Source organism: Dasypus novemcinctus, chromosome 9 (assembly GCF_030445035.2).
Source record: "Dasypus novemcinctus isolate mDasNov1 chromosome 9, mDasNov1.1.hap2, whole genome shotgun sequence".
Classification (NCBI taxonomy): domain Eukaryota; kingdom Metazoa; phylum Chordata; class Mammalia; order Cingulata; family Dasypodidae; genus Dasypus; species Dasypus novemcinctus.
In genome coordinates, this window is record NC_080681.1 from 10,223,961 (window position 1) to 10,242,708 (window position 18,748).

Below are 18,748 nucleotides of genomic sequence, written 5' to 3' on the forward strand. Positions count from 1 at the left end.
ACGCCCAGCTCCTGGGGTTGCATATTATCATTTCTGTCAGAGCTCCCTTCTTAGCAGGTCTTCTGGATTCTCTGAACTCATTAATCGAAGGATCCTTTGGGTTCTCAAAGCCTTCCTAAGTGGGTGCCAGGCTGTAATTCTCTTTCTTCCAGCTGCCAGCCTCTGCATGTGCGTAGTTTCTTTAGTCTGATTTGTTGCAGGGTCAGGCGGTCTCCTCTCTTCTTACCAGATGCCAAGAAAAGCCCTTGTGGCCCCTGCAACCTCTCAGTTTGCATCTATGCATATTTTAGCTCAGCTGCCAACTGTAATAAAGCAGGAAATCTTCAGAGTCCCTGCTTCTGTACAGAAGTCCCCCAATATCTCCAAGAAAACATTTCTGTTTAGGTAAACCAGAAGTGAGAATCCTCCTGGGGCACCGGCGCGACTGAGTTTAATTGGGCTGCAGCTGCTTCCCCTCCTCCCTTCCTCTTTGCTGGTGCAGTTTGCAGACAACAGGGATTTACCAGTTAATTGTCTGTTGCTATGATTGCCATTCACTTAGGCGCTCTTTCCTATTCTTTGCTACTACAAAATGCTTCTCTTAAAAATATTTGCTTCCTGACGGTTCCTGAAGGCAAATGTGCTACACTAAAAATCTTTAGGATTTGATTAAGAGAGGCGAGTCTACCCAGGGAGATGATGTGTTTTGTGAGGTTTGGGGTGTTGCTGTGAACAAAGAGCCAAGTGGGGCTGGGACTCGCGTCCCAGGTTATATATTATATAAAGGTGCTGGACAAGATTCAAGTCTTAGAACCAGTTGGGCGGGTTGAGGGAGTTTCTTTTTATTTCTCACCACTCTGTTGAACAGAGGAAACTCTCAACTTCATGAGGCAAAGGGTTTACTTGGAAATGTTGAAAAAAGTTAGGAAGCCAGGGCTTAGTTTTTCTGGTTCTGCCATCATTTGCCTAGGAGCTAGATCCACCCCCCACTCCCCCCACCCCAGACAGAAGCAAAGGGACAGGATTGAGCAAGAGGCTGGCTGGTGCCACCAGCTTTCAGTTCAGCTTTAGAACTAGGCCACCAATTGTTTTTCAACTTGGCTTGCTTCTGTCATAAAAAGCAATGGGGAACCATGGCCAAAAGCAAGACATCATCGTGCCTGTGTTTGTGTCGGCCTGCAGCAGGTCGCATCATGCTGTTGGGTTCTGGTGGTCACCCCAGCTGTTCTCTGCATTGCTCAGCTTCTAACTGCTGCCCAACTTCCTACCAAAAGGCCCAGAGCCCACCTCCCTTACCTCTCCGGTGGAAAGTTCCGGCTAACTCTGAGAAGTCCAGTGTGCCTCTTCGGAGGGCTGCGTAACTTGTTTTAACGGGAGTTTTGCCGTTCCGGGGTCCAATTGTTTCCGAGGAGATGAGCTTATTCTTTGGCTGCCACAACATGGCCATTTCTGCAAGGCCCTTCTCTGTTTACCAAATGAATACACCAGTCCAGGAGCCAAGGAGAAATCTGTTCCTGGTCCTCTCGACAGAAGGAAGAAAAGAAATGCTATATGTTGTACATCAAGGAGGAAGTCTGGGAGTAGAGTTGCAACAAGAGTCCCTTTTAAGTTAGAAATTCATCCCAGGGATAGGTGAGGTCAAATGGATTAAAGTAAATACCGTGAAAATAAGTAGTATGTGCCTGGCAACTGAGTTGCTTTTCCCTCCCTCCACCACCAGGAGAGGGAAAGAGGAATGGTTTGAAAATTTGTATCCCTGAGGGAGTTATTTTGTTTTGTTTTTAACTTCCCAGGTCATGCCAATGTGCCCCAAAGCCACAAACCACTGTGCTGTGGAAGGACCTATGGGCTGGCAATGAAATTACTGACTTTTCAAATCCTATCTTTGCAATGAATGGGTTTGTTGGTTTGTAGCTCATGGTGACTCTGTTCTAAGATGACCTGAGCTCTAAAACTCTATGGTTCTCTCAACTGGTCGTCCTCCTGGAAACAAAGAGCACGCCAGGGCCAGCTGTTTTTCCCTAATACCTAAAGCCCTCAACCATGTAAAAAAAAAAAAAAAAAAAAAAGTAAATAAACAAGTAGGGTTGGTTTACAAAGGAAAAATAGAAACTCCACGGTGTTTCTGATACTTATGTCCTGGCCAACTAGTTTCAAGGGAGTCTTCTAGCTTTGCTAGCTTCCAATATTCTTCTGATGCTCAGTTAAGTGGGAAATGCACCCCTCTCTGTAATGCTTTAAAATAAAAGTGGATTCTCCCCCTCTCTTTCCCTGGCGAAAATGTAAATACTTAGGCAGCTACAGGGACTATGTTAGCCAAAGGCCTTATTTTTGTCTGGCCTGGACTTTAATTAGATATTACTGTAGTTGCCTAAATGGATAGAGGGAAGCTTTAACTCCTGAACCAAGGTACAATTAGTCGGGCATAAAAGAACTCTAAAGGGATACTAATTGCTCTTAAAAAGATGAATTGAATTGAACCAGAGAAGCAGAAAATTACCTTTGTTGAAAATCATCTTGGTTGTTTAAGAACGGGAGGGCTTGTTGAAATGGGAACACTAACTGAACATGGCTGAGAGGGGGCCCTTACTTCCTTCTCCGCCAAACATAAACCCCAAGGGCAGAAACGTGAAGGTTGAGCGCCACCCAGCCCCAGGCAAGGCTGGCTGTCCAACGCTGGGGGCCTGCCTGCCGGCCTTGAACCCCTGCCAGCCAGTGTTTTGACTCAGCAAGGATTCCCAACGCTATTTGTAAATGTTATCTCAGAGCGGGTGTCAGGAAACTGCCCGAGGGAAGGGAATTTAAATTCAGTGTAATTTTCTAAATGAACCTTCAGAGCAGGGGTTGGGTACTGCTCCTCTCTGTGAACCACAGCCCTTCACCGAGCTTTCCACGTAGGATGAGTTCAGTGTGTGTGGAAACTGCTGTATTTATAGCTCGGTGAGTCAAGCCCAGGCGACAGCAAAATCAGCCTCAACGTGAAGGGTCACAGCTATAAAGCGTAGTAAACCACTGACCTAGAGACCAACCCAGAAGACCTTCCTTTGAGGAGGAGATATTTAGGGGGGTGAAAAAAATCATCTTCCCAACCCCAGAAAGTCATATAGAGGTCAACTCGGGATGGTGCTTCCCTCATTTAACTTTGTGCACAAAATAACATTTGCAAATGTGTTTATTTAATTAGGCCTGTTGGTTGCCACTGGACCTCACCTGCCCTCATCTTACTCTACCTCTCTCAGCAGCATCTGCACACCTGGTCATTTCCGCTCAACTCCTCTGTCTTGGGGCTCCTCCCGCCTCCCAGCCCTCCTCTTTGCACAGCCAACAACGCTGACATGCCCCCCGCGTGGCCCGCGGCCCTCCTCTTCTCCATCACTCTCTTCCCCTTGGCGACATCTTCCTTGGCCAGGGCTTTACGTCCCACCTGGATGCTGATAATGTCCTAATGATGTCTTCAGCTCGGGCTCACCTCTGCACTCCACATTCAAATATCCAATTCCTCCTTGGTTTCTCCACTTGGGAATCTAACAGGCGTCCAAATCCTAACATATTTAAAGCAGAACTCTTGATTCCCGCCCTCCCTGATTTGATTCTCCCCATGTTCTCCATTAAGTAAAATGGGACCCCCTAGTTGTGCAAGCCGAAAACCTCACGGTCGTTCTTGATTCTCGCCTTCCCCTCCTCCCTACAGCCAATCTAGCAGTGAGTTCTCTCGGGTCTATCTGCAAACTGTATGCATTGCCCTCCCACTTACCTCCATTTCCATTTTTACTATCATCTCTCATCCAGATTACTGTAATAACCTCCTGGCTGGTCTCTCTGCTTTTTGCAAGGAAAACACGACAGCCAGAGTGCACTTTTCGAAATGTAAAGTAGATCATGTTAATCGCCTGATTAAAACCCTGCAATGTTATCCCAGGAATGCAAGGATATCTAGTTCTGTAAAACGGATTACGGGAAGAAAACTACTTGATCATCTCAGTTGATGCAGAGAAAACATTCAATAAAATTCATTTTTTTTCCACAACAAAACTCTTGGCAGACTAAGAGGAGAGAACTTCTTTAACCTGATAAAAGACATGTCTTTTGAAATACTAAAGCAAACATGATACTTCATGGTGAAACTTTAAAACCATTTCCACTGAAGTCAGAGATAACTTCCAGTAAGCATTGCCTTGGAGGTCCTGGCCAATGCAAAAATGCAATTCAAAAAATGTATCTTGAGTACCTAGTAGGTGCCAGGCTTTTGATATTTGTCAGTGAACAAAACAGACAAAAGCAACATTGGGCATACACTCTAGGGGAGAAAGGCAGAAGAGAAAAAGATAGAATGAATGAACAAGTGAATGAATGAATGAATTGCTTAGTATGTTTAAAAAGCTATAAAGCATTGTGGAAAAAAAAGAGAGCAGAAGTAAAAGAGATCAGGAATACTGCAGGGGAGGGGTAGTAGGTGGCGGTGCTGTATTGGGTTGTCAGAATAGGCCTCCGTGGGAAGCAGACTTGCCCCAGTGGTTAGGCTGTCCGCCTACCACATGGGAGGTCCACGGTTCAAACCTCGGGCCTCCTTGACCCGTGTGCAGCTGGCCCGTGCGCAGTGCTGATGCGCGCAAGGACTGCCCTGCCATGCAGGGGTGTCCCCCGCGTTGGGGAGCCCCACGTGCAAGGAGTGCGCCCCGTAAGGAGAGCCACCCAGCACGAAAGAAAGTGCAGCCTGCCCAGGAATGGCGCTGCACGCACGGAGAGCTGACACAGCAAGATGACACAACAAAAAGAAACACAGATTCCCGTGCTGCTGACAACAACAGAAGTGAACAAAGAAGACGCAGCAAATAGACACAGAGAACAGACTACTGGGGGGAAGGGGAGAGAAATAAATAAATAATAAAATAAAATAAATAAATAAAAAAGAATAGGCCCTGTGAAAAGAAAAAAGGACACGAAGTTTGAGAAGAGGAAAGAAGAGGTTGGAGGTAGGGCATGAGCTAGCAGAGGTGCACAGAGGCTCTACTTCTATCGGCAGGGTTTTGTTTCTGAGATTCGTGGTGGGTTTGTTGCCTGAATGGCTCTTCTTTTTGTTTGCCTGGACTATTTCATCATAATTTTGTTTTTCAAAGAGTGGATTAGAAGGGAATTATTGACTGACTGGGAATTATTGCAACAGCCCAGGGGGGAGGGACTGAGCTAAGACAGTAGCAGTGAGGACAGAGCGGGCAAGAGGATTCCAGAGATGCTGGGGGCAGGGGGCATCAGGGGCTGTAACCACTGATGAGATGTGGGCGGTGAGGAAGAGGAAGGCGTCCAGGGTCATTTCCTGGTCACCACACAGGTACTGGAGAAGGGCAGTGCCATTATGAGGACACGGAGAGAGTGGCAGGTAGGTGGGGCGGGGAGGGAAGTGGGGGAGACACCTGAGCCCTGTTTTGGACAAGTTGTTTTTTGAGGTGCTGCTGATGTTCAGTGGCAAGAGAAAGGAAAGAGTGGGAAGTGTGTGATAGATTGAATTTGGCACTTAACAACCAAAGGTATGCACTTAACACACATTCCTGTGGGCGTGAACCCATTGTGAGTAGTAGGGTTGGAAGATGTGGTATCAGTTAAGGTGTGGGTTCCTTTGTGAAGAGGATCTTCTATGATCCTACTTAGGTGTGGCCCAGGTGAACGCGGTGAGCCATAATTTGTCTTCCTGGAGTCCTTTATAAACAGGGAAAAAATGGACACAGGAAGCCAGAGCAGGCCACAGGCAGAGGCTGGAAATCAGAGGAAACTGCAAGAGCTGACACCAGTGAAGGATGTGATGGGAAGCAGATAGGCAACCAAGGACCCCTGAGGATGGTGGCAAGTCAGTGCCACGATGCCACCGACTTCGGGGAGAAAGCATGGCCGGAACGATGCCTTGATTTTGCACTTCTGTTCTCCCAGACTGTGAGCCAATCGATTCCTGTTGTCAAGTCCACCGACTGTGCGGTATTGTCAGAGTGACTGGGAAGCTAAGTCCGTGCGTATGACATCTAGGATTCCTTAATGCCCAGCCTCTGCTACTGAGAGTACCCTCCTTTCTGGTTAGACACCAACGGCGGGCCCCCAAGTTCAAGTTGAAATCATATCCCACTGCAGCTCCTTGGTGCTCAGGTGCTGCTCCCACTCCTGGATTCCCTGCTCAGAACCTCTGGAGATCCCCGCCTCCCCCGGGGCGCCCAGCCCAGGCCGGTTTCACAAACTGCTCAAGAAATAATAGAGCTGGGAAGGCTCTTAGAGATCAACTCCTCAGCAATATCCCTCCTCCCTCTTTAGAATAAACTTCTAATTTTAGGATCGATTTACATAAAAGTGAGAAAGAGAATACAGAGTTTCCAAAGACCCCATGCCCAGTTTCCCTATTATTAGCATCTTATATCAGTGAGGTACGTTTGTCACAATGAATGGACCTATATCGATATATTATTACCAAAGTCATTACTTCATTCACATTTCCATCATTTTTACCTACTGTCCTTTTTCTGTCCCAGGATCCCACCAGGACACCACATTACATCTGGTCATCATGTCTACTTAGGCTCCTCTAGACTGTGACAGTTTTTAAGATTTCCCTTGTTTCTCAACAGTTTTTAGCAGTACAGTCAGATATGACCCTCAATTGGAATTTGTCTGGTGTCCTCCCCTCTTCCCAAACAAAAGGAGGGAATAGATGTAAGGGTGGGGGAAGTGTATGTGGCTCAAGCAGTCAGGCTCCATAAAGGAGCTCCTGGGTTCAGTACCCGGCGCCTCCTGGGGAAGGCAAGCTGGCCAGGGTGGTGAGCTGGCCCACGCGGAGAGGTGGCCCATGCAGAGTGCTGGCCCACACAAAGTGCTAACCTGCGCAGGAGGGCTGGCCCACGCGGAGAGTTGGTGCAGCAAGATGATGCAACAAAAAGAGACACAGAGGAGAGATAAGAAGGGACGCAGCAGACCAGGGACCTGAGGTGGTGCAAGAGTTTAAGCATCTCTCTCCTACTCTGGAAGGTCCCAGGATCTGCTCCCAGAGCCACCTAATGAGAAGACAAGGAGACACAGAAGAACACACAGCAAATGCACACAGAGAGCAGACAACGGCTGGTGGGGTGGGGGTGGGGTGGGATAAATCTTAAAATAACAAAAGACAGGGTGAGAGAAGAGCAGAACTCTGCAGGGCTCGGTGGCATCCAGATCTAGAAGAATCCCTCACTGAAACACCCAGAAGCTGTTCTACCCACCCACTGCCCCCTTCTCAGAGCAGGCTCTTGCCCATCTCCCACTCACTTTAGTTGCCTGTGTTTTCTTCTCACGTGAACTTCCTGTCGTGCAGGGATCTACAAACAATCTCTCTTATTGCTCTAAACACACATTTGAATTGATTGTGGCCAAGTAAATACATTTACATTCAGATCCTTTAGCTCAGCCAGATGTGCCAGTGGGCCAAGGGCACCTTTGAGAAGTTAGCAGGAAAAGCACACATTTGAAGTTCAGGTCCACCAGTTCAAGACCTCGTGAACTCCAAGAACCAAACACGGACCCCAATCCCGGGGACATGGCAACATGGAATATACCACCTGCTACATGCAATTGGAGGCAATCGGTCTCCTCAGCCCCTTTAAATGAGTGGGCCTAACCAGAACACTCAAGTTTGTCAGGACCCAGGCATGGGCTAATCCAGGCTTGGCCACTTACCAGCACTGTCTTCTCAACAGGTCCTCTGTGCCTCCCTTTTACTCTCTGTACAATGGGGATAATGTCGAACTCACAGGTTGTGGTGAGGACTGAGTGAGACAAAGTACTTAAATCCCAGCAAGGGGAGTGTCTGGTCAACCTCAGTAGACGTTGGCATTATTATGCTTGTATTATGCATAAATGATACCACCTGCTCCTTTTTCCTGTGCCATTCTCACTCACCAGCAGAGTGTGGGTGGAATGACATCAGACCCAACGTCTTTCTAGGATCCCATTTTATTTGAGGCAATGACCAAGGGGGAGCATTTTTAAGCTGGCTGAGGCCCAAGAAGCTCAGATCTGGGGTCTTCAAAACTCAAAATAATCCTTTAAGCCAGGGGGTACTTCTGGCTCTGTGGGGATCGCCTTAGTAAGTAAGAAATACTCTTAGAGAAGACCTCAGCAAGTTATTCCACTAAGCAATGCTTTTCAAACCGCAGATTGCAACCAAGGAGTGGATATTGAAATCAATTAAATGGCTTCTGGTTAGCACAAAAAAAGACCTATCGACTGGACTAGAATAGAAAATATCAGGGTAGAAAGGGTAGTAGCACTGTTTTGGGAAATGTTTTGCTTGTGTGCATGTGTGTGTGTGGTGTGTCTACTTGGTCATGCTCTAAAACGTGTTTCATTCTATGGTGAGTGGTCAAGAAAGTGTGTGAGCCACGAGCTTTAAGTGTGTGGAGAATGAAGCTGGGGAGTAAGAGCGTTCATTAAGCCTTCCCCAACGAACCAAAGAGAAGGGAGAGCTTCTCGACCAAGGGAGTCAGTAATCAGTATAGGGTTGGTGGGAAAGTAAAATGATGCAGCTGCTGTGGAGAATGACGCGGCAGTTCCTCAGAAAGAAAAACATACAACTACCTCATGATCCAGCCATACCACTTCTAGACATACACCTAAAAGAACTGAAAGCAGAGACACACACAGACAGACAACAACGTTCACAGCAGCATTATTTACAAAAGCCAGCAGGTGGGAGCAACCCATTGTCCATGAGCAGATGAATGGATAAAGAAAATGTGGTCAATACACACAACAGAAAGTTAGCCTTCAAAAGAAATAAAGTCCTGGTACATGTGACAACATGGATGAACCTTGAAGACATCATGTTGAGTGAAATAAGCCAGACACAAAGAAGTAGATTTGTAAGATTCCATTGAGATGAAATAGCTAGGACATGCAAACACATAGAGACGGAGAGTGGAGCACAGGTAACCAGAGGTGGGGAGAAGGGGAATGGGGAGTCAATGCACAATGGGTGGAGGGTTTCTGTCAGGGATGATGGGGAAATTCCGGGAATGGATGGTGGTGAGGGTAGTACAACATTGTGAATGTGATTAGTCCCGTGGAATTGTATGCTTGGGAATGACTGAGATGGGAGAGTTTATTTTGTGTATGTGCTTCCATAATTTTTTTAAAAAGAGCAACTAAAGAGACAATGACAATTAAATGCAATATTTGGTAACCATATATCTGATAAGGACCTAATAGCCGGCACATATTAAGAAATCTTACACACCTTGAAAATAAAAAGACAAACAACCCACTTATATAATGGGCAAGTGATTTGAATAGACACTTCTCCAAAGGAAAAATAAAAATGGCTAAAAAACACATGAAAAGATGCTCAACATCGCTAGCTATTAGGGAATACACATCAAAACTGTAGTGAGATATCACCTTACACCCATTAGACTGGTGGCTATTAAAAAAACAGAGAACTACAAGTGTTGGAGAAGATGTGGAGGAATGGGAACCCTCATGCCCTGCTGGTGGGAATGTAGAATGGTGCAGCCATTGTGGAGATTCTCAGAAAGCTAACTATAGAAATGCCATATGATCCAGCTGGGTATATACCCAGAAGAATTGGTGTACACCAATTATGATATATGCACACCAATGTTCATAGTGGCATTATTCATTATTGCCAAAGTTGGAATCAACTCAAATCCCCTTCAACAGAAGAATGGATAAACAAATTGGGGTATATACATACAATAGAATATTATTCATCTGTAAGAAGGAATACAGTACTAATACACGGGATAACATGGATGAACCTTAAGGACTTTATATTGAGTGAAGCAAGCCAGGCACTGAAGGACAAATATTACATGACCTCCCTGATATAAATTAAGCAAATTGAGCAGACTCACAGAGCTAGAGTCTGGAAGATAGGTTTACAGGAAATAGAAAGGGAGAACAAGATTGTGAGCCAATGCCCATACGGGCAAAATCTATGATAAGGTGGAATTGTGCAGTTGTGCAGTGGAGGGGCATGACAGTGATACAATGATACTATTGGGTTAGGCAGTGCAGGTATGTCAGGAAGGAGCATGTGTGTGTGGGGAGCTGGACTGTCCATGGAATTGGGGAGAGGGTTGGGGGAGGGAGCAGGTGATCACTGGGGACTGGTGGGTATGTGGTTGAAGCTACCACGTTGGGAATGCTCTTTAGGCAACAGGGCAAGATAGGGTTACTGGTTTAGGGCATTGGTTGGATGTAAGGGGCATTCAGCACAGGGTGTACCTGGGGCAGGCTTCTAGGGAGTGTGTGAGTGTTCATCTTGACATAGTGTGTTATATCAGTGGGTGGAAACCTACATAATGAACAGGAAGGTGTTGGAATCCCATCCTGGGGAGACCTGCTATGTTCTCAAATAGAGGGGTGAGGGTCTCTCGAGAGCATGGGCAGTGCCCAATAGGGGAGGACAGACCAGTGTGTCAAGCCCTCAGTGTTGTTGCAAATAACTATGAATCTGGTCCTGCAAAAGGTGAAGTCTAGTGGTTCTAGAGAGGAATAGAATAGATGAAACAGGCAGCATTTTAAGGGCAATGGAAGCGTTCTTATGGTCCTGCAAAGATGGATACAGGCCATGTTAAGTTTCATCAAAATTTATAAAAGTGTATGGACCAAAATGTAAACCATAATGTAAACCATTGACAAGGGATGGTAGCTATGGTTCAATATTTGTACACCAGTTGTAACAAATATACTATAGACAAATAAAGTGTTATTAATAGGAAAAGGGGGAAAAGGTGGAGAATGTTGGTTATATGGGAGTCCCATGTATTCTGTACGTGACTTTGCAGTGACTTAAAACTTCTTTGAAGACAAAATGAAAAAAGTAAGACATTGAGGAAATAAGTGGAAGAAAATGTCACTGTACATACAGGACAAAAGATCTTACAGTGATGAAAGGCAAAATGTAAAAAATAATTTTTTTCATTATTTTTTATTATCCCAAATTTAAATTTTTTTAATTCTTAAATTTTTTGTATTTCATTTATTATTTTTAAAACTGTCATTATTATTTCATTTTCTTATTAATTGTATTTGACTATTTTATTGGCTTCATTTTCAAAGAACTTTTGGATCACAGGAGGGTTACAACTGGGGCAGGGGAGGATCATTAGTGTGGGCTGTCAGGATGGGGTATATATGGGAGGAGGTTCACCTGGGCATGCATATAAGGCATATAAATGTGTTCAAATGTTCATGGGGCATATTGTCACGGTAAGTAGAGATTCACACAATAGCTGAAAGAATCTTGGGGAGCTCTGCTACATTCTCTAATGGAACAACAAGAATCCCCCAAGTACAGAGGCAATAGCTAGTGAAAAAGGATAGTTGTTTGTTGGGCCCTTAATATTGATGACTGTACTTATGAACCTTTACTCTTGAAATTGAAACTTAGGCTAGTATTATAGGGTTCCTAAGCATTACCTCCCGAGAACCTCCTTGTTGCTCAAATGTGACTTCTCTCTAAGCCAATCTCAGCATAGAAATGCAATAACGTCCCCCCAGTGTGGGATATAACTCCCAGGGATGAGCCTCCCTGGCACCAAGGGATTACTACCAAGCACCAACTAGCAATGCAACTGGAAAAAGACCTCGACCAAAAGGTGGAAAAGGTAAAGACAAATGAATTTATATAGCTAAGACTTCAAAGTGAGTCAGGAGGTCATTCTAGAGGTTATGCTTATGCAAGTCCAGGCTCTCACTGACTGCCAAATTAGACACTACCCCCAAACAGTGTGGCTCCTGAGGGCTCTGGAGACATTCAGGCACTATGGTCAGAGTAGATAGCTCATGAGTTTGGTGCTTTACCAGTGGGCCCTACTTTGGGGTTTATGCTCCCCTGTGTGACAGAATTGGGCTCAGTTGTGTTTTCCCTACATGGTTCTTCTGTCCCTTCAGGTTGAACCTATAGTTGGTGCTGGAGTTGGTAAGTGTACATCCAAGAGACTTGAATCTTTGGGCTGTCCATGTGCCAGCTGGGCCCTGAGCCTCAGTGGAGTTGCAACACCTTTTCTCCAGTTCATTGGACTCACCCAGGACAACTAATAAAGAGGTGATGATGGACTACCACCATACCAAGGAACTGAGAGAGTCTACCACTACAAACAAGAGAGTATCATCCATCAGCTGTATGGGACTGAAGCCCCCTCTCAATTAGAGGCAGAGTGGGCATTGCCATCCCAGAATCCTCAGGATTGGGGAATGAACTATGGACTAGAGTGGACTTACTGGTATTCTACTATAGACTTACTGTGATTATAGCAATGGAGGAAATTACATCATTGATGTGGAGGCAGTGGCCACTGGAGGTTCTGAGGTCAGGGAGAGGAAAAACAGTTGTAATATAGGAGCATTTTTGGGACTTTGGAATTGCCCTGAATGGCAAGATATATAATGGCCTGGTGATAGATACAGGCCATTATATATCTTGCCATAACCTACAGAATTGTGTGGGAGAGAGTGTAAACTACAATGTAAACTATAATCCATGCTACTGGCAATGCTCCAAAATGTGTTCATCAATTGCAATGAATGTACCTCACTAAAGAAGGATGTTGTTAATGTGGGTAAATGTGGGCAGTGTGGTGAGCAGGGCATATGAGAATCCCCTATATTTTTAATGTAACATTTATTAATCTAAATATCTTTCAAAAAATTTTTAAAAAGACAATTAAATGCAGTATGTGGGAGCAGATGTTGCTCAAGCAGTTGGGTGCCTGCCTCCCACATGGGAGGTCCTGGATTTGGTTTCCAGTACCTCCTAAAGAAGATAGGCAGATGCAAAGAGCTGACACAACCAGGTGATGAACAAGCAGACACAACAAGCAGAGACAATGAGCAGACAGATGAGGGAGTCATCTCAGGGCGGGGGGAGGGGAATGCAGTGATCTCAGACAAGATCTAAAAAGTGAGGAGAAAAGGCTAAAAAGGATATTATTAGGATATATGAAAAAATTGGAATAGCAACTGTAAACTTTACGCCAATGTTAAATTTCTTGAACTTGATAACTGCATTTAAGGTGGTTGTATAAGTGAATACTCTTATTCTTAGGAAATGTGCATGGCAATATTAAGTGTTCAAGGAGTATGATGTATACAACCTACTCTCAAATATTTAGAAAATAGATATAGACAGGTGAAATAGATATAAAGAGGAGAAAGGGAAGGAAGGAAGGAAGGAAGGAAGGAAGGAAGGAAGGAAGGAAGGAAGGAAGGAAGGAAGGAAGGAAGGAAGGAAGGAAGGAAGGAAGGAAGGAAGGAAGGAAGGAAGGAAGGAAGGAAGGAAGGAAGGAAGGAAGGAAGGAAGGAAGGAAGGAAGGAAGGAAGGAAGGAAGGAAGGAAGGAAGGACAAATGTGGCAAAATGTTTAAACTGGTGGATCTGGTTTTGGGGGGCGGTGACAGGTATGCTGGAGTTCACCGTATGGGTTTTGTATTATTTTTGTAACTATCCTGTAAGTTTGAAATTTATTTCAAAATAAAGGTTTAAGAGAAACAAAAGAATAAGAGCAGGGACTGTGTGTGGAAGGTGCAGGAAACTTTGTAACTCCACCCATACCTCAGGTTATTTTATTAACCTTCTTCTAACCCCTTTTAGGGGATAGCAGTTAAAACAAAATAAACACCAACCCTTTAAACCCTAAAAGCTTGCGTGTTTGTCTTCAGGAGCAGCAAGGAGGTGGGAGGACTGTCTGATCCTGTCGGTGCCACGGAGCCAGAAGCCCACAGGAGAAATGGGAGGTGGCGGCCTGGAACAGGACAAGGACAACTGCGCGAGGGAAAGGCGAGCTGCGGGCGCCTGGGCGCGGGCGGGGCGCATTTCATCCCGCCCTGCTCCGGCCTTGGGGGGCGCCTCCCCGCCCTGGGCTGGAGCCCGACTGGCTGCGCCCCTGCCCGGCCCTGACCCCCTTATCTCTGCAGCCTCGTTTCCTGCCACGCCCTGCGGAGTCCAGGGTCCAGGCCTCCTGCGCCACCCGCCCTTCCCTGGCCATCGGCCCTCACCCTGTCCTCTCTCGCTCCTGGCCGAGGCTGTGTTGCGCAGATGCTTCTCCCCTTAGCGCACCTGCCGCGCCTCGTCCTCCAGGTGTCAGCCTCGGGGTCAGCTCCTCCGCCGCCGCCGGGCTGGCTCTTGCTCAGTGGCTCCAAGCGCGCCCTTGATTTCCCAAGCAGAGGCATTTCCACGGGCAGTTGCCTGGCACCCCCTAAGACTGCGCCCCCGGAAGCCGGAACTGGGTCTAGCACACAGGCACAAAGCGCCTGGTGCCAGAGGAGCGTTGCCGGGGCTGGGATGGAAGCTGGGGCCCCGTGTGTGGGAAGCGGGCGCTCGGCCACCGGGCCACATCGGCTCCCTGGGTTGGTTTCATCGTTTGTTTGCTTGTTGTCTGTTGTTTGTTGGTCTGTTTTTAGGAGGCACCAGAACTCAACCCGGGATTTCCACGTGGGAAGGTGGAGCTTAACCCGCGGGGGCCTCAGCGGATCCCCGGATCATTACTTTCAAATGAAATGAATAAGTAGGGGGAAAAAGAGGAGCCCTCTCGCAGAGTCAGAGCCACGGGGGTCGGAGCAGCAGGACAGGCGGGTCCAGGGACAGAGCTGAGTCAGCCGAGCCCAGCAGCGGGAGGCAGCGCGCCCACGTGGGCCGGCCTGCGCGCGGGGCAGTGCGTGGCCGTGGGGGTCCCCAGGCACCTTCAAGGAACGTCAGGACCTCGGACTCCAGGTTCAAAGGGGAGAAAGTACACGGTGTGCCTGGGGCGTGGGAGAGAGGGCAGGGCGACTGGAGCTGAGCTGCGCTGGAGAGGAAGTGAAGGCGCGCGAGGGGCAGAGGGGCAGGGGGTGGGAGCCCAGCTCGGGTGGATTTTATCAACACAGTGGGAGACCACCAAGGGGGGCCGTCTTTTGGGGGAGTAATGAGATTGTTCTAAAATTTTTGTGTGTGATGAACGCACAACATTGCGATTGTACTTGTGTGGTATATGAATATATCTCCACAAAGCTGCTTAATCAATAAAAAAAGTAATTGTGCACGAATAGCCAGAAATAGCAGCTATGTACAGCAGGGGAAGTAAAGAGAGACTGAGGGGTGAAGAATTTTCTTGTTAGTTTGTTTATTATTATTATTATTGAAATAATGGGAATGCTGTAATGATAATCGAGGTGATAAATGTGCAACTATGTGACTGTACCAAATACCATTGATTATACACTTTGGATGAATTGTATGCTTTATTAATAGGTATCAATAAAATTGATGTGTTACAAAATGAAAAAAATTAAATTATTAAAAAAATCTTTTTTAAAGATTTATTTATTCATTTATTTCTCTCCCCTTCCCCCTCTCACCCCGGTTGTCTGTTCTCTGTGTCTATTTGCTGTGTCTTCTTTGTCCACTGTTGTTGTCGTCTGCGGCACGGGAATCTGTGTTTCTTTTTGTTGCGTCATCTTGCTGTGTCAGCCTTCCATGTGGGCGGCGCCATTCCTGGGCAGGCCGCACTTCCTTTCACGCTGCGCGGCTCTCCTTACAGGGTGCACTCCTTGCACGTGGGGCTCCCCTACGCGGGGGACACCCTGCGTGGCAGGGCACTCCTTGCGCGCATCAGCGCTGCACATGGGCCAGCTCCACACGGGTCAAGGAGGCCCGGGGTTTGAACCGCGGACCTCCCATATGGTAGACGGACGCCCTAACCACTGGGCCAAGTCTGCCACCCTTAAAAAAATTTTTTAAAGGGGGCTGGGCTGCAACCGTCATCCCTCAATGATTGTATGCCAATTTTGGTGTGTTTTTCTGGGACAATCCCTGCTTTCATGAGTGTCTCAAAAATGTGACCACAAAAGAGTAAACAGATACTATGTCAGAGGCTCTCGGGCAGGTTTCAGGAATGGCCACAGTGTGCAGGGCAGAATGGAGTTTCACCGGTTTTCCTACTGGAAAAACATGTTCCAGGGCGAGGTAAAGCATAAATATCGAAGATCTGACATTGGGCTGTGGAATAAGATTGCCAGCCTCTGCACACGAGTTGGGAATTTATATTTTCTAATAGAGGTCGCCTCCTACTCCATCTGTATGCCGTTCTGTTCCCGAGGCTCAGGGCGGGGTCTCAGCCTCCCCCGCCGGGGCCCTGCCGCCCTTTGCTCCCTGGCCCACAGCGGATCCTGCCTGCCTGGGGCTCCCAGGCCGAGCCCTGCTCCTCCCCTCGTTCCAGGGCAGACCCGTTTATTCCTTAGCTCGATACCTGTTTTCTGAGGGCCGGCTGCCGTGCTAGGGGTCAGGTGCTGCTCGTGGACCTCAGGAACAAGGTGGGGGAGCCAGACGGAGACCTGCAGTTGCAGCGGGCGACGAGGGGACTGCGTGGGGTGAGGACAGCGGGGCGGGGGAAAGGGCCTCCGAGGTGGGGCCCGGGGGCGGCAGCTCCCGAGCCTGACCTCTCGCCACGTGGGTGAGCCTCCCTTGGCCTCGCTGCCGTCTAACGTCAACCGCTGTTGGCTCTGGGGCGTGCTCGGAGTCCTAGGGGCGGAGGGTGCCTTCGTGTCCCGAGCTGCTCCAGCACATACCCTGCCAAGGGGTGGCTTAAACAATGGGAGTTTACTTGTCACGGCTTTGAGGCTACGTCCACGCCAAGGCGTCACCAAGGCGGTGCTTTCTTCCTGAAGACTGGTGTGTCCCGCTGGCTGCCGGTGGCCCTGCGTCCTTGCCTTGTCCCGTGGCAGCGTCTCCGGGCCGCTCCCTTCTCGCCTGGATTCTGATGTTCAGCTTCTGGCTGCTCCCTCTGTGGCTCTCTCTCTGGCTGAATTTCCTTCTCTTATAAAGGACTCCAGTGGCAGGAGGAAGATACATCCTGGGGAAGCGCACGTGGCTCAAGTGGCTGGGCTCCCGCCTACCATTTGGGAGGTCCAGGGTTCGATTCCGGGGCCTCCTGGCAAAGGTGAGCTGGCCCGAGCAGGGTGCTGGCCTGTGCGGCGTGCTGGTGTGCTGGCGTGCGCAGGAGTGCTGACCCACGCAGAGAGCTGGAGCAGTCAGGTGACACAACGAAAAAGAGACACAGAGGAGAGACAGTGAGATGCAGCAGGCCAGGGGGCTGAGGTGGCGCAAGAGACTGAGCGCCTCTCTCCCACTCCGGAAGGTCCCAGGATGGGTTCCTGGTGCCGCCTTATGAGAACACAAGCAGACACAGAAGATCACACAGTGAAGGGCCACAGAGAGCAGACAACGAGGAGGGGGGAGGGAGAAATAAATAAATAAATCTTTAAAAAAAATAGAAAAGACTCATCCTGATTGAGGTGAGCTACACCTTAGCTGAAATACCCTCATCAGAAAGTCCAACTTACCATGGGTTCACACCCACGGGAATGGATTACGTGTAAGAACCTGTTTTTCTGGGGAGGAAACCTACAGCTCCAAACCACTGCAGAGGGAAAAAGGAACTGGCCTGAGGAGAAACTGAGAAGCATTGCTAGTGTGATGAACTTACCCTGTGTTTGAAAATGAAGACCTGTGCCCCCCTTCGCCCCCACCGTCCTCCTGGCAGATGCCGGCACCTGTTTCTGGATCTCCCAGGCAAGAGGCCCCTTTGGTAGGATGCCCCGAGGACAGCGTAGGCGGGGCCACGAGGCAGGTGCCTGCCCTGCGCTGCCCGGGGCCTTCACACCCCACCCGTGGCTGTGACCATGACCGTACCACCTGCCCTCCACCTGTCAGACGTACCTGGGAGGCAGGGAGGCAGCAGGGACTGCAACCTCAGAGAGAACAAATTTGAACCGACTGTTGCAGACGCGTCCCCTTCTGATCCAAGCCACCTGTAGTAGTCAGCCCAAGGGCTGCTAATGCAAAGAACCAGAACTCTGTTGGCCTTTATGCAGGCTATTTATTTGAGGTAGAAGCTTAGAGTCACCAGGCCCTAAAGCGGAAGTTACTTCCCTCACCAAAGTCTGTTGCCACATGCCGGAGCCAGCGGGCTGCGGGTCCCAGCGAGGGTTCGCCTTCCTCTTCTTCTTAGGGCCCCGGGGTCCCAGCGCCTTCCGTTCTCAGCTGGGGCCTGGCATAAGGCTCCTCTCTTCTGCTGGGGCTTGTGTCTTTCTGGGCTCGGCTGCTCTGCTCGCTCCACAGGGCTCGGTTCTCTCTCCCCGGGGCTCCAGCACCAAAACTCACCTCTCTGTGTTCTCCTTCTCCAGGTATTTCCTTCCCTGCCTTTGAGCATCCGTTTCTAGAGCCCACAAGGGGCGGAGACTCAAATCGTAGTCGCCCTAATGATGATCTAATGAAGTAAAAGTGAAGCCTCTGAATCTAATACGATCTAGTACGCCCAGAGGAACAGAGCAATTTGCAAACACAATCCAATGTCTGTTTTTGGAATTCATAAACAATGTCAAACTGCCACATCATCCAAGAAGTTTGTCCCTGCCTAGGGAAGCCCCACGGGGGCTCATGACTTTCTTCTCTTGCTCTCCTCGGTTTCTCCCTTGTCCTGTTAGCAAAATCTGCAGCCTTCCCCCTTTGGGGAGCCCCTGTCCCTACCTACAGGGTTGGATTTACCTCCTCCGCTCCCCAGATGGACACTGTAGTGCCTTGCCATACTTCCCCTTAAGTCTGATGTATTTTTCAGAAATGGCTCAGATCCATATCAAAGGGGCAATCATTGCTCTAAACGCAGCACAATCCGCCCAGACCCTGCCCCCAGTGGACGCAGCAGTTCTCCGCGGAGCAGCGTCCATCCCACGTGCTGCCCTCACCCCCCAGCCTGGCTTCTCTGC

The 18,748-nt window shown here is 48.3% G+C and overlaps 1 long non-coding RNA gene across 1 annotated transcript; it reads left to right on the plus strand.

Annotated features, from left to right (window-relative positions):
* Positions 1-5,190: 5,190 nt before the first annotated feature.
* Positions 5,191-15,301, plus strand: LOC131279896 (uncharacterized). The gene is made up of 2 exons (XR_009187393.1): positions 5,191-5,356; positions 13,670-15,301. It is a non-coding gene; the product is annotated as an uncharacterized lncRNA (long non-coding RNA).
* The last annotated feature ends 3,447 nt before the right edge of the window (positions 15,302-18,748 follow it).